This window comes from Rattus norvegicus, chromosome X (genome assembly GCF_036323735.1).
Source record: "Rattus norvegicus strain BN/NHsdMcwi chromosome X, GRCr8, whole genome shotgun sequence".
In the NCBI taxonomy this organism is placed as follows: domain Eukaryota; kingdom Metazoa; phylum Chordata; class Mammalia; order Rodentia; family Muridae; genus Rattus; species Rattus norvegicus.
Window position 1 is genome coordinate 19,171,950 of NC_086039.1, and position 12,835 is coordinate 19,184,784.

At 44.2% G+C, this 12,835-nt stretch overlaps 1 long non-coding RNA gene across 1 annotated transcript in view; it reads left to right on the plus strand.

The window, feature by feature from the left end:
* The first annotated feature begins 840 nt into the window (after window positions 1-840).
* Window positions 841-12,835, plus strand: part of LOC134484129 (uncharacterized) — a 38,125-nt gene continuing 26,130 nt past the window's right edge. The window contains exon 1 of the long non-coding RNA XR_010061510.1: window positions 841-10,829. This is a non-coding gene — a long non-coding RNA (uncharacterized LOC134484129). The remainder of the gene's footprint in view (window positions 10,830-12,835) is intronic.

Consider the following 12,835-nt stretch of genomic DNA (forward strand, 5'->3'; position numbering starts at 1 on the left):
CCGAGATGTATGTGCAGAGAGCAGTCTCTTCTGGTTTCCCAGGCTTGTCTGCCTCTCTGAAGGTTTAGCTCTCCCTCCCACGGGATTTGGATGCAGAGAACTGTTTATCCGGTCTGTTTCCTTCAGGTTCTGGCGGTGTCTCAGGCAGGGGTCCTGCCGCTCCTGGGTCCTCCCACACGGGAGCCCAGAGGCCTTATACAGTTTCCTCTTGGGCCAGGGATGTGGGCAGGGGTGGGCAGTGTTGGTGGTCTCTTCCGCTCTGCAGCCTCAGGATTGCCCACCTGACTAGGCGGTGAGGTCTCTCTCTCTCACGGGGTCTGGGAGCAGAGAGCTGCTGCAGGCCCTTGCTCATATATCTTATACATACATATACATATTATTTCATTCCATCTTGTATTTGTGAGTCAATATCTATATTGCACTCTAATGACTATAAAATAAAGTCAATATAACATTGTCAACTTCTCAAGTGCTTCTCACCTCCCTTTCTCCATCACAGAGGAAACTCAGGGTGGGAACTCAAGGCAGGAACCTGGAGGCACAAACCAATGCAGAGGGCACTGAGGAACACTGCTTCCTGGCTTATTAGCTCATAGTTTGCTCAGTCTGCATTATTATAGAACACAAGATAACCTCCCAAGTGGTGGTAGCCTCCAGAATGAGGTAGGTCCTTCCACATCGATCACTAATTAAGAAAATGCCCTCCAAGCAAGGATGCTTGAGTTTCACTGGGAAGCGTGAATGGAGTAATTATGGAAGGCAGATGGTGGGAGGGAAGTGGAGGGGGTGGTTCTGGTTAGGGTGTAGGGAGGGGCTGGGGGATGGCCTGAAGCCCATGAATATGAACGGAAAAGTGGATCTGACTGGGAGTTAAGGTACAACTCCAGGAAGAGACAGAGACCTGGGATAAGGGATGCACCCTAGAATCAATAAGGGTGACCTTAGCTTTGACTCAAAGCACTGCGGATATGGAACCTGGAAAGGCTCCCTCCTGTGGCCAGGCATTAACTCTGGTGGAGCGATGGGAGCACCAACACAACCACAAAACTTTCAACACAGAACATCCTGTGTACAAGAAATACACTGACTGGGGATGGAGGACAGACTGAGGGCATGGCCAAGCAGTAAGTGGACCAACTTGCGATTCATCCTGTGGGCAAGCACCAGTTCCTGACACTATTAAGGATACTCCATTATGGTTGCAGAGAGGAGCAAGCACAAACCCCCAACACTATAATGGATGAGACAGGGCCCTATCATGACAGTCCTCAAGTGACTCCACCCAGAAGCTGACTCAGATACTCACAGTCAAGCAGTGGGTGGAGCCTGGGGACTCTTATAGAATAGTAGGAGGTAGGATTGCAGGTCCTAAGGGGATAGGAACTCCATAGGAAGCCCAACAGAGTTAACTAACCGGGACCCTTAGCTCTCTCAGAGACTCGACCACCAACCGATGAACATACATGGGCTAGAAGTAGGCCTCCATGCACACATGTAGCAGATGTGCAGCTTGCTGTCCATGTGGATCATGAACGACTGGAATAGGAGCTATCCCAAAAGCTGTTGCTTGTCTGTGGAATATGTTCTTCTAGCTGGGCTGCCTTCTCTGGCCTCAGTGGGAGAGGTTGTATCTAAACCCAGAGACTTGATATGCCAGACTAATCTAATGGTGTCAATTTCTTGGTTGTGATTCTCTTTTCTCGGGTGGCTGGGGCTGTGTTGAGTAGAGGAGACCTACTCCCCCCAGACATGAGTGGAAAATTGCAGCTTGGTCTCCATGTGGTCCCTAACCATTAGAGTGGGGACTCTCTGACTTGGATCTCCTCTTCCTACCTGGACTGACTGGGTGGGCCTCAGTGGGCAGGGATGCCTTTACTTCTGCTGTGACTTGATGTGGCAGGGTGAGGTGGTGACGAAGGGTCAGCTTCCCTTTGTCTCAGGCCAAGAAGAGGGGCAATGGGAGGAGAGATCTGTAAGGGTGGGAGTCAGCCGGCAGGTCCTTTCCTTATCTCTACAGCTTAGCCTTCTGAGGTCCTGTCTGTCAATTGTCATTGCCCTTGGTGCAGTGGTCCTTTTCATACTGTTATTTTTGCCTGTCGGGGCCCATGAGAATTCTTTTCATCTTCCTGTGTCCTTCCACTGGAGATAAATTGAATTTTGTCACAGGCTCTTTTTTGTATCTATTGAGATGATCATGTAAATTTTCTTTTCCGTTTAAGTACATTAATTATTCCACTTAATGGTTGATGTGGATGAACTCTCCTGGCATCTCCTGTCTGAAGACAGCTTGAATGTGATGTATGATTGTTTCCTCCACATAATAATTTATAAAACTCAGTATTTGTGAATTTCACACCACAGGTTCATCTTGCATTTGCTTCCCAGTCCTTCCCTCTTTTTCCTCCACCCTTGGAAGATACCCTCCAGTAAAACAAACAAATGAACAAACGAACAAAAACCAAAAATAACTAACTAAAAACAAAAACCTTCCAATTTCTGTTGTTTCTGCATCCATAGGGATGTGTACAGACTCTCAGATTCCTGCCCCAGATGGAGGTGAGGCCTCTGCCTCCTGCCACCCTGCTGGACGTCATCTACTGGGGAAGGTGACACCCCAGCATCCTATCACAGTTTTTAAGAGTTCACTCTGATGGTTTCCTATGGAGGCTCTTGCTATTTGGAGGGGATCGCTGTCATGGGAAAGATAGGGGTTGTCATAGAAATCTTCCATGTCCCTCTTTCTGAACTGTGTGTGTGTGCAGTCATTGATAGCTCTGTGAAATTAGCTTATTTGCTCATTATGGAGCAAGGGAGCGTGTGGGCTTCCACATGGTTTCTGGCATCAGCACAGACCAGGAACAGGACTCGCAGTTACAGAAAGACCATGAACCCAGGTAAGGCCCTTAGGTGCAGCTGAGATCATAGACATCAGTGTGGCTCCAGCTGCAGCATAATCCGTGGACATCCACTTGGCCTTCAACTGCAACTCAGGACACCCTGAGACATGGCCCTCTGTATCAACACAGACCAGAGATTACCATGACCTTGGGTGGCAGAGAAAACCACCCAGAACTGCTTCGGCTGTGTGACCTTCAGTGCCTGCGTGTCCCAAGATTATCAGCACAGCTTCCCACTGCAGTACATGTCCTGAACATCTTCATGGCCTTCAGTGGTATCATAGAACACGAGATCAACACACCAGACCCGAATAAGACCACAGACCCACACATGGCCCTTTATGACAACACAGGCCAGACATGACCATGGAGCTGGGAGACATCACAGACCACACACATGGCTGTGCACCACCCTCTCACCGTTGCCCACGGTCAGGAGCAAGGCTGTCTTCAGGATTCAGCACAGACAGCAGACTTCCATGTGGTCTTTGGCAGTAGTGCAGGCCATCCCCACCAGGACACATGGGGAAGCATCAAGGCCATGGACCTAGACATGGCTCATAGCCGTACCAGGACTAGATCCTCACTAAGGTCTGAGGTGGCTGAGCAGGCCACTAACATCAGTATGTTCCTAGGGGGCAGCACGGGCCCAAGACATGAGCCAGACAATGGCACAGGACAGGGATATTTATATGTCATCAGGTAACAACTTAGTTCTCAGACATCAACCCAGACCTCAGGCACATCAGGGCCATTGACCCAAAATGGACATCAGTACCATCCATCCATCCATCCATCCAGAAAATGCACCATTGCTCATCTCGGGCCTCCATCATTGCCAAGATCTAGGGTGATCTTTCTCTAGCCCAGGTAGCTTTGTTTGAGGGCTGAGCCTGCATCTGCTTAAGGTCCAGGATGCTGCACACCATCCTGTCAACTCCACTAGGCAATACATAATTCACCATCAACCTCAGCCCTCTCTGTTTCCAGTGACCGCAGTCACATCTGTAGTTCCACCTCTCTCCACAGCGCATGCCCTGCTCACACAGCTCGGCTCCTCCATTTCTCCCATCTCACTCCTCATTTTTGCTGTTTTTGCAGTAGTGCCCATCTGGGTAGGTCTACTATGCATGTGCACAGTAAGGGTATCCTGTGCCAAGCCTGCCAAGGGCGCCTAGCTGGCTTGCTGGGCCCACAGAGCATATGATCTCTTAAATATATGCTTTTGCTCTGTTTCCAAGTAGTCTATGGAAGAAATTTGCATCTCTACTGCTGAGGCGTATTGGCTTACCGTACACTTGTTGTTGTTGTTGTTGTTGTTGTCTTTAAAGGGTTTTGTAGTAGAGTAAAACTGGCTACCTGGAAGCCATTTCTAAGGTCTGCTTTAGTTTTTAGCTTTGAAATAGTTCATAAATTGGTTGTAGATCTTTGAATCTCTGTTAGAATTGTCCTCTGAATGCATCTGGGCCAGGGCATTATTCCTCAGGAGGATTTTGTAAATCGTTTCAATCTTCTTATTTGTTTAACATGTTCATCTCCTCTTAGTTTAACTTTCCTGGTTCCCATGAATCTAATAATTCATCCAATTCTTTTAGACTTTCTAACTTGAGGAGATATATACATATATATATATATATATATATATATATCACACACACACACACACACACACACACACACATATATATATATATATATACATATATATATATATATATATATATATATATATATATCCTTACAATGTTCTGAATTTCTTGGAGTGGGTCTAAGGGCTTCCCTGTTCACATGTGAGTCTGTTCATTGGGATTATATTTTCCTTTCATTTGGTGAGTTGGACAAAAAGAATTGTTGATCTTAATTTATCTTAATTTGTTTGCAAAAAATCAAATTAAAATAATAGAACAATAAAAAATAGAAAACAAAAATAACAGCGCTTAGATTGGTTGGTTCTTGGCATTGCTTCGTCTCTACCTCCCTAGTTTAGTCCTCACCATCTACTTGATGTCTTTTTGTGTTGTTGTTCTTGTCCTTTCAAATCCTTGAGCTGCCCCACGCACAGTTATTCGTTCTCATTCTCACTTTTGCTAATGCAGGAGTTTAGACCTAACCATAGCACTCATGCGACCATGTTTAATCTATCCGAGATTGCTTGAGTTCTCTTTGCTTTTATTTAATTCAAAGAAGCTCTACCTTCTTCTCTTGATGTATGTTTGAGTGTTGTTTAATTTCTATGAGTTTACATGTGCATAAGTGCTTGGAATTCCTGTCCTGTTCATTTTAGGATCCATTCCAGGGTAGGCACATGGGATGCATGGAGTCCTTTCAATGTTCCTAACTGGGTTAAGGTTTGTTTCATATTCCAGGATGTGGTCTGTTTTAGGAAGATCTCCTAGGCTGTTATATGTTTGCAATCTTTGGCATTTCAGGGGAATGGACATAGATATCTCTTAGGCTCACTAGATGTGTAGTGTCCATTATTTCTGTTATTTTTATGTTTCTTGTGCAGAGGACCAGTCTACTGGAGAAAGTGTGGTAATGACATCATCAGTTGTTGGTGCATTCGAGTTAATCTGTGCCTTTTAAAGTCCAATCTAATTTTTATGAAGTTGGGTTGCACAGTTTGGAACATATATGCTATACGAATTGTCCTTCCTCATCTCTTGGCCTTGTTGTTTGTTTGTATCTTAGTTTAAAGTCTACTTTCTTAGGTACCAGGATAGTAATACCTGCTTAGTTCCTGGTCTCACCTGCCTCAAATAGTCTTTCCACTCCTTCACTATATGCTAGTGAAGGTAAGACGAAGTTCTATATATCCGAGAACTGAATTCTGTTTATCAGTTCATTCAGTTAAAGTGTGTCTTTGGATTAGGGTGCTGATGTCATTAATATTATTGACAGATATTATTATTGTTATTGTTAACTGTTTATTGTTAACAGATATTGTTAACTGTTGTCATCTGTTGGGTATCGCTTTGTGTATTACTTGTCTGTTTTGTGCTGTAATATCGATGGCTTCGTATGTCCGTGTTTTTACAGTGTCTTTGCTGTGCTTCCTCCTCTCTCCTGTCCACAGTTGTTCCCAGTGTCCACTGTGAGACCCACTGCTCACCTTGTGTTTTAGCCTGTGTGCATTGGAACAAGTCGTTCTTCCTTTCCTTTTTATTTCTTGATTTGGTTTTTTGGGGGGAGGGGAATTTTTGTTCTTTTTTTAATTGGGTAATTTTTATTTACATTTAAAATGCTATCCCTTTCCCCCCACCCAACCACCCACCCCCTCTCGCCACCACACCCTGACATTCGCCTACACTGGGAGGTCAAGCCTTGGCAGGAACAAGGTCTTCTCCTCCATTTGGTGCCCAACAAGGCCATCCTCTGCTACATATGCAGTTGGAGCCATGGTTCTGTCCATGTGTACTCTCTGAGTAGCGGTTTAATCCCTGGGAGCTCTGGTTTGGGTGGTTGTTCTTATGGGGCTGCAACTCCCTTCAGCTCCTTCAATCCTTTCTCTAACTCCTCCAATGGGGACCCTGTACTGAGTTCAATGGTTTGCTGTGAGCATTCTCCTCTGTATTTGTCATGCTCTGGCAGAGCCTCTCAGGAGACAGCTATATCAGGCTCCTGTCAGCATGCACTTCTTGGCATCAGCAATATTGTCTATGTTTGGTGACTGTATATGGGATGGATCCCCAGGTGGGGAAGTCTCTGGATGGTCTTTCCTTCAGTGTCTGCTCCACACTTTGTCTCCGTATCTCCTCCTACGAATATCTTTATGCCCCCTTTAAGAAGGACTGAAGCATTCCCACTTTGGTTGTCCTTCTTCTTGAGCTTCATGTGGTCTGTGGATTGGATCTTGGGTAATCCAAGCTTTTTGGTAATATCCACTTATCAGTGAGTGCATACCATGTGTGGGTTTTTTTGTTTGTTTGTTTGTTTTGTGTCTGGGTTACCTCACTCAGGGTGATATTTTCTAGTTCCATCCATTTGCCTATGAATTCATGAAGTCATTGTTTTTAATAGCTGAGTAGTACTTGTGTAGATAGATGTACCATATTTTCTGTATCCATTCCTCTGTTGAGGTACAACTGGGTTCTTTCCAGCTTCTGGCTATTAGAAATAAGGCTGCTATGAACAGAGCGGAGCACAGTTTCCTAGCTACTTTCGTCCAGACTGGCAGTAGTCATCTTTTAGATATTAAAGGATATCTCTCAGGTTCTTCTGGATTTTAAGGTTTCCATTAACAAGTTGGTTGTCATTCTGAGGGGTTTTCTTTCATGTGTCACTTGTGACATTTTTTCTCCCTCAGGTTTCAGTACTCTCTTGTTATTCTGTGACAGAGTCTTTTACAAGTAATGAGCAACAGGGTGTTTGTTTCTTGTTCTCTCCCTTTGCTATATAAAGTTTTTCAGTTATCTGGGTGGGTGTGTCTTTTCTCACTTTAAGTATCTCTTTCTATGATCCTGTTAATGATCTGATCAAAGCCTGAGATCCTTTTGCTTCTGTTATACCCTCCACTCAAGCCTCTGGGCTTTCCTGGTGCCCCAGATTTCCATTATGTCCCTTGACTGTCTTTATTTTCCTTTCCTGTGCTTTGCAAGTGTGCTTCACTTTCTCTGTTCTATATTCACGTCTGATATTGTGCCCTGCCCATGACCCATTCAACGAGTAATGATTTTCCCTGCGTTTCCTACTCAGTTATTGAGTTCAGTTTGATCTTCAGATGAGGAGAGGCGCTTTCAGGGTCACATCTTCATTTCTGCTTAAGTTCTCTTCACTATTTCTCTCCCTTCACTGTACTCAGGTTTCAAATCTTAGTTTTTCATTGCCATTTCATTTACCTGTATATTTTTTTAGACATCACTCACACACTTGTTGCCTACTTTCAATCCATTGAGCTTTCCTTATGTGATCTTTAAACTCCTTGCCGTCTTTGATAATGTTTATGATTATTTCCAACCTGTGTCCTTGGGTTGATCTGGGTCCTAATTGTCATCGGAGGACAATTCTGTAATATTACTGCATTCCGGGTTGGGTCTGCTGTTTTGGCTGTTCATATTGTGTGTGCTTCTGTGATATGATCTCAGCCTGTGGACTTCTTTCTTTTTCTGTGTGTCTGGTGTGAGAGTCTGGCCAGCTTCAGGCTGGACCAGTGCAGCAACTGTGTGAGCAGGACTAGTCGTGTGTGACATTTGGAGATGGTACAGGTGGGTTCTTTGTGGTAATCTCACTAAGGAAATTCAGAAGATACACTTAGTGTAGCTTGACAGTGTAGACCTAGTGTGGGCTGGCTTGGTTCCCATGGGACTCACCAGGTAAAGCCTGTGCAGGAGGTGTCTGTCTAGAGCTAGGCATAGGAGAATGTGGATGTCATGGGGAGGCTCTTAGACATTCATGTTCTGTATGTAAACAAGAGAGTATGTGAATTAACAGATATATCCATTTCCTTGATTCCTCCATGCATATCTAAGCAGCTCCAGGCAGGAGGAATGTTTGAAGGAATTAAGAAAGTTCTACTCCTTTCTCTTTCTTGATTCATAATACCTTTTAAACCAATGATCTGAAAAACCCACCATTCTCTTAAAACTGTTTTATAAAGTAATGTCCCTGGGATGGTGGAAAGGAGTGGGGCACATCAGACCACAGCCAGATACTGCAGCCTGGACAGAACGTTATCCAGCACTGATCAAGAAGATTTTAAATGTTATTCACTAGAACCGTTTTTTTAAAAGATTTAAAGGCAGCTGCTGAAAAGATTTCCTTTTTCTCTTGTGATAGTTCGTATATGCTTGGGCCAGGGAGTGGTACTATTAGGAGGTGTGGCCTTGTTGGAGTAGATGTGTCACTGTGGCTGTGAGATATATTACCCTAATCCTAGCTGCCTGAAAGGGAGTCTTAGAGTAGGAGCCTTCAGATGAAGACTTAGAATTCTCAGCTCTTCCTGAACCCTGCCTGCCTGGATGCTACCATACTCCTGCCTTGAATATGATGACTTGAACTTCTGAATCTGTAAGCCAACCCCAATTAAATGTTGTTCTTATAAGAGCTGCCTTGGTCATGATGTCTGTCCACAGCAGTAAACCCCTACTAAGAGTTCACCCATTCAGCCACAGATATTAGAAAATTTATGAAAGTTTTTAAATTTTCAAAGAAAAGTAGGTCCCAGCTGCTTAAAGGGTGCTTAAAAACAGAGAACACTTGAGACATCTTGTGCATAAACTGAAGGCCACCATCTCTTCTGATGATAAATCATGGTTAAACATACATACCCAGCAGAATTTTGGTTTCTTATCCTCTGTAAGGAGAAGCCAACCACTAGGACTGGCCCAACCCCAAGCTCCTATAATTGTTTAACTAACCCGTTCAACTACTTTCGTCCACATTAAACAAGACCCCGTAGCCCTGGAAACAGAAGGAAATATTGCCATCCTCCGTATTGCCTGAATGAACAGACAGACATACTGGTGCCCTGGGTGTCACCATGGGACAAACTTCTGCTGCCTGTGAGGACCTGGAACCTCCAAATCTTATGGGTCTGATTCATCCAGAGAAATAGGTACATACTGTCTTTGATCTAAAAGGTGCATTCTTTGTACTCCCATTGGCAGAAGTGAGTCAACCCATCTCGGCTTTCAAATGGACAAACACACTGGGAAATTACAGCAGTCAACATATCAGGAGTAGTTTGCCCCAGGGTTTCAAGATGCTACATGCAAACCCCCTTCCCTTCCTTTGAGGTTTCCGGGAAGATAGATTATTAAAGGGCCACTGAGGGACTCCTGCAGGAGCTACACACTGTGGGCTACAGAATATCAGCTAAGAAAGCCGGCCTAGAATATCAGAGGTTACGTATGTAGGCTACCTGCTGAGGGGAGGCAGAAGGACCCTGTCTGTCTCAGAGTAGGATTGCTACAATCCTTCAGATCCCAACTCCCAAGACTAAAGATGGGTTCAAATGTTCTTAGGTACAGATGGATATTTCTGCCTCTAGCAAGCCTATTATCGGTCAGCACAAAGGCTCGTACAGACTAGTACTGAGGATGCAATCGACCAGTACCAAGGCTACTGTAGATCAGGAGAAAGGCTACTACAGTTCAGCACAACGTGAGACACTAGCTCCTAATCTCCACTGAGACTCAACTAAACAAAAGAGGTTTGACCTAAACGTTGGGGACATGGAAATGCCCTATGATGTAAACAGTTGGACCTGCTAACCACAGGCTGGCCCATCTGTCTAAGAGCTGTTGTGGCTACTGCTAGTCTAATGAAAGAAAGCACACAAGTTAACTCCACCTCAGGATCTTTTAATCACAGCACTCCTTGACAGAGTGGAGGCTTCCACTAAGGAGGACCAGAATCCTGGCTAATGACTGTGTGACCCAGTATCATTCCTACTCCTGGCCCACCCTCTAGTCAGGTTTGAGACACCCCCCTCCATCAGTTGAGCCACCCTCCTGCCTGATGACACAGATGCTCATCTCTGACTGTTGGGAGATGAAAGATAAAACCAGGTATCTGAGAGATGGGGTTGTTACTTTAACTGAAACGATTTGGGCCTAAGCCAGGTACCTCTCCCCAGAGAGCAGAACTGATAGATCTGACCCAGGCTCTTAGATGTGGAAAAGGAAAAGTCTACCACAAAATACATAGACCATCCATCCTTATGGTTTACCTACTGGGCATGTCCATGGTGTGGTCTATCGGGAATGAAGACTTCTCACTGCTGGGATAAAACATGTTAAAAAAAGTCTTGGCCCTCCTCAAGGCTATTTGGCTTCATAGTAAACTACTCTCTTCCGCTGCCAGGCTGCTGACCTGGTTGCCTGACAAACAGCCTACAACCAATGGGACCTATTGATATTCCGATGACAAACCACAAATGCGATACTGCCTGAGACTCCATGATGAGGAAGAAATGGACAGCTCAACCCTCAGGTTGGTGGAGGACACCAGAGGGAAAGATCACTCTCTAAGAAGCAACTAACTGACAGGACTCTGACAACTAACATTCACCAGGCTTCTCATCCAGGTTCCACAAATCTTTCTGAGTTGACCAGACCAGGCAGGGTATGTTATACATATGTTATGTTATACACAGCCTAGTGTAGCATAACTTAGGTAGATGCCAGGTTATGTAAAAGTGGATCCAAAACAAAGAATCCTTACCCATGAAGCTGTCAGAATCAGAGGCCAATATACTGGTGAATTCTGGGAAAACTCACTTCACCCAGATCCAGCCTGGCAGGAGAGAATAATGTACTCGCTAGCTTTTAAAAGATACCTTTTTCTGGATGGAAAGAAACATTCCCCATCCAGGACTGGAAATGCTCAAATATCTTCTCGATAAGGTTAATTACCAGATATTTTGCATTTGTTCTGGAGCTATTGAGAAGGAGAGAGTTTTGGGGAGGAGGTCCTTCTTTTTTTTTTTTTTTTTTTTGGTTCTTTTTTTCGGAGCTGGGGATCGAACCCAGGGCCTTGCGCTTCCTAGGTAAGCGCTCTACCACTGAGCTAAATCCCCAGCCCCGAGGAGGTCCTTCTTAATTGTCCACTTTTGTTGTTTGCTTTTGCATTTGTACACTGCTACAATGCTGTACACATTTATCAGAACTAAGAGTTTTCTAATGGCATCTTTCAGGACTTTCACATATAGGACTATGTCAACAACAAATAGGAAATAATTGACAGTTCCTTTTCTGTTTGTCTATTTTTAATTTCCTTCTCTTGTCTTAGTTGTTCTAGATAAGACTTTGAGTTCTGTATTGAATAACATTAGTGAGTATTGGCAATCCTCTGTTAGACCTGATGCTAGAGGAAGTATTTTCAGAATTTCTATTTCATTTGTCATATACAGCTTTTGTGATGTAGTCATGTTTCGTGTATTTGTAGTCTGTTTGAAATGTTTATCATGGAAGGAAGTGGACCTTTGTCAAAGGCTTCTTCTGCATCTATTAAGATAACCATATAATTTCGCTCCTTAAATCTATTTATTTGCTTTAATATATTTGGGTTTTTAAAGCCAATAGAAAATCTTTATTAGTTAGCCAGCAATTATAGTGCATGTTCAGGATCCCAAGAAAACGCCAATCCTTTCTCGTGGGTGAGCTTTTAAAGTTAGAAACTATGTTCTGTGTTGCCTTTCTTCAGCTAACAAGAAAAGTTAGCCTTAAGCAGAACTACAGAAGCCAAAACACAAGGGTACTACATTTATAAACTTTTCCAGAACTCCTGACATTGAGGGATTAGGCCTTTGCTTAATTTTGCAGGTGGTGCTGTCTACCTGCTAAGTTTTTTTTTCCATTTAATTTTTTTTTCAGTTTTTCTTGCTCCCTGACTCCCTCCCACAATCCCCTTTTCCTCTGAGCAGGAGGCAGACCCCTGGTTATCACCACCCACCCTGGCAATTCGAATCTCTGTGAGGCTAGGTACTTTTTCTCACACTAAGCCCAGATAAGACAGCCCAGTTAGAAGAACATATCCCACAGACAGGCAACAACTTTTGGGATAGCTCCTACTCCAGTTGTTCCAGACCCACAGGAAGACCAAAACATATTTGCTACTTTCGGGGAGGCCTAGGTCCAGCCTGTGTATGTTGTTCAATTGGTAGTTTAGTCTCTGAGAGCCCCAAGGGTCCAGGTTAGTCAACTCTGTTGGTTTTCCTGTGGAGTTCCTATCCCCTTTGGGGACCACAGTCCTTCCTCATATTCTTCCATAAGAATTATCATGCTCCATCTACTGTTTGGCTATCAGTGTCTGTATCTGTCTGAGTCAGCTACTGGATGGATCCTTTCAGAAGTCAGCCATGCTAGGCTCCTGTCTGCTAACATAATAAACTATAATTAATAGTGCCAGGGACTGGCACTTTCCCGTGGGATGGGTCTCAAGTGGTTGGCCATCCCTTCAGTCTCTGTTCCATCCCCTGTGCCTGCATTTCTTCTAGA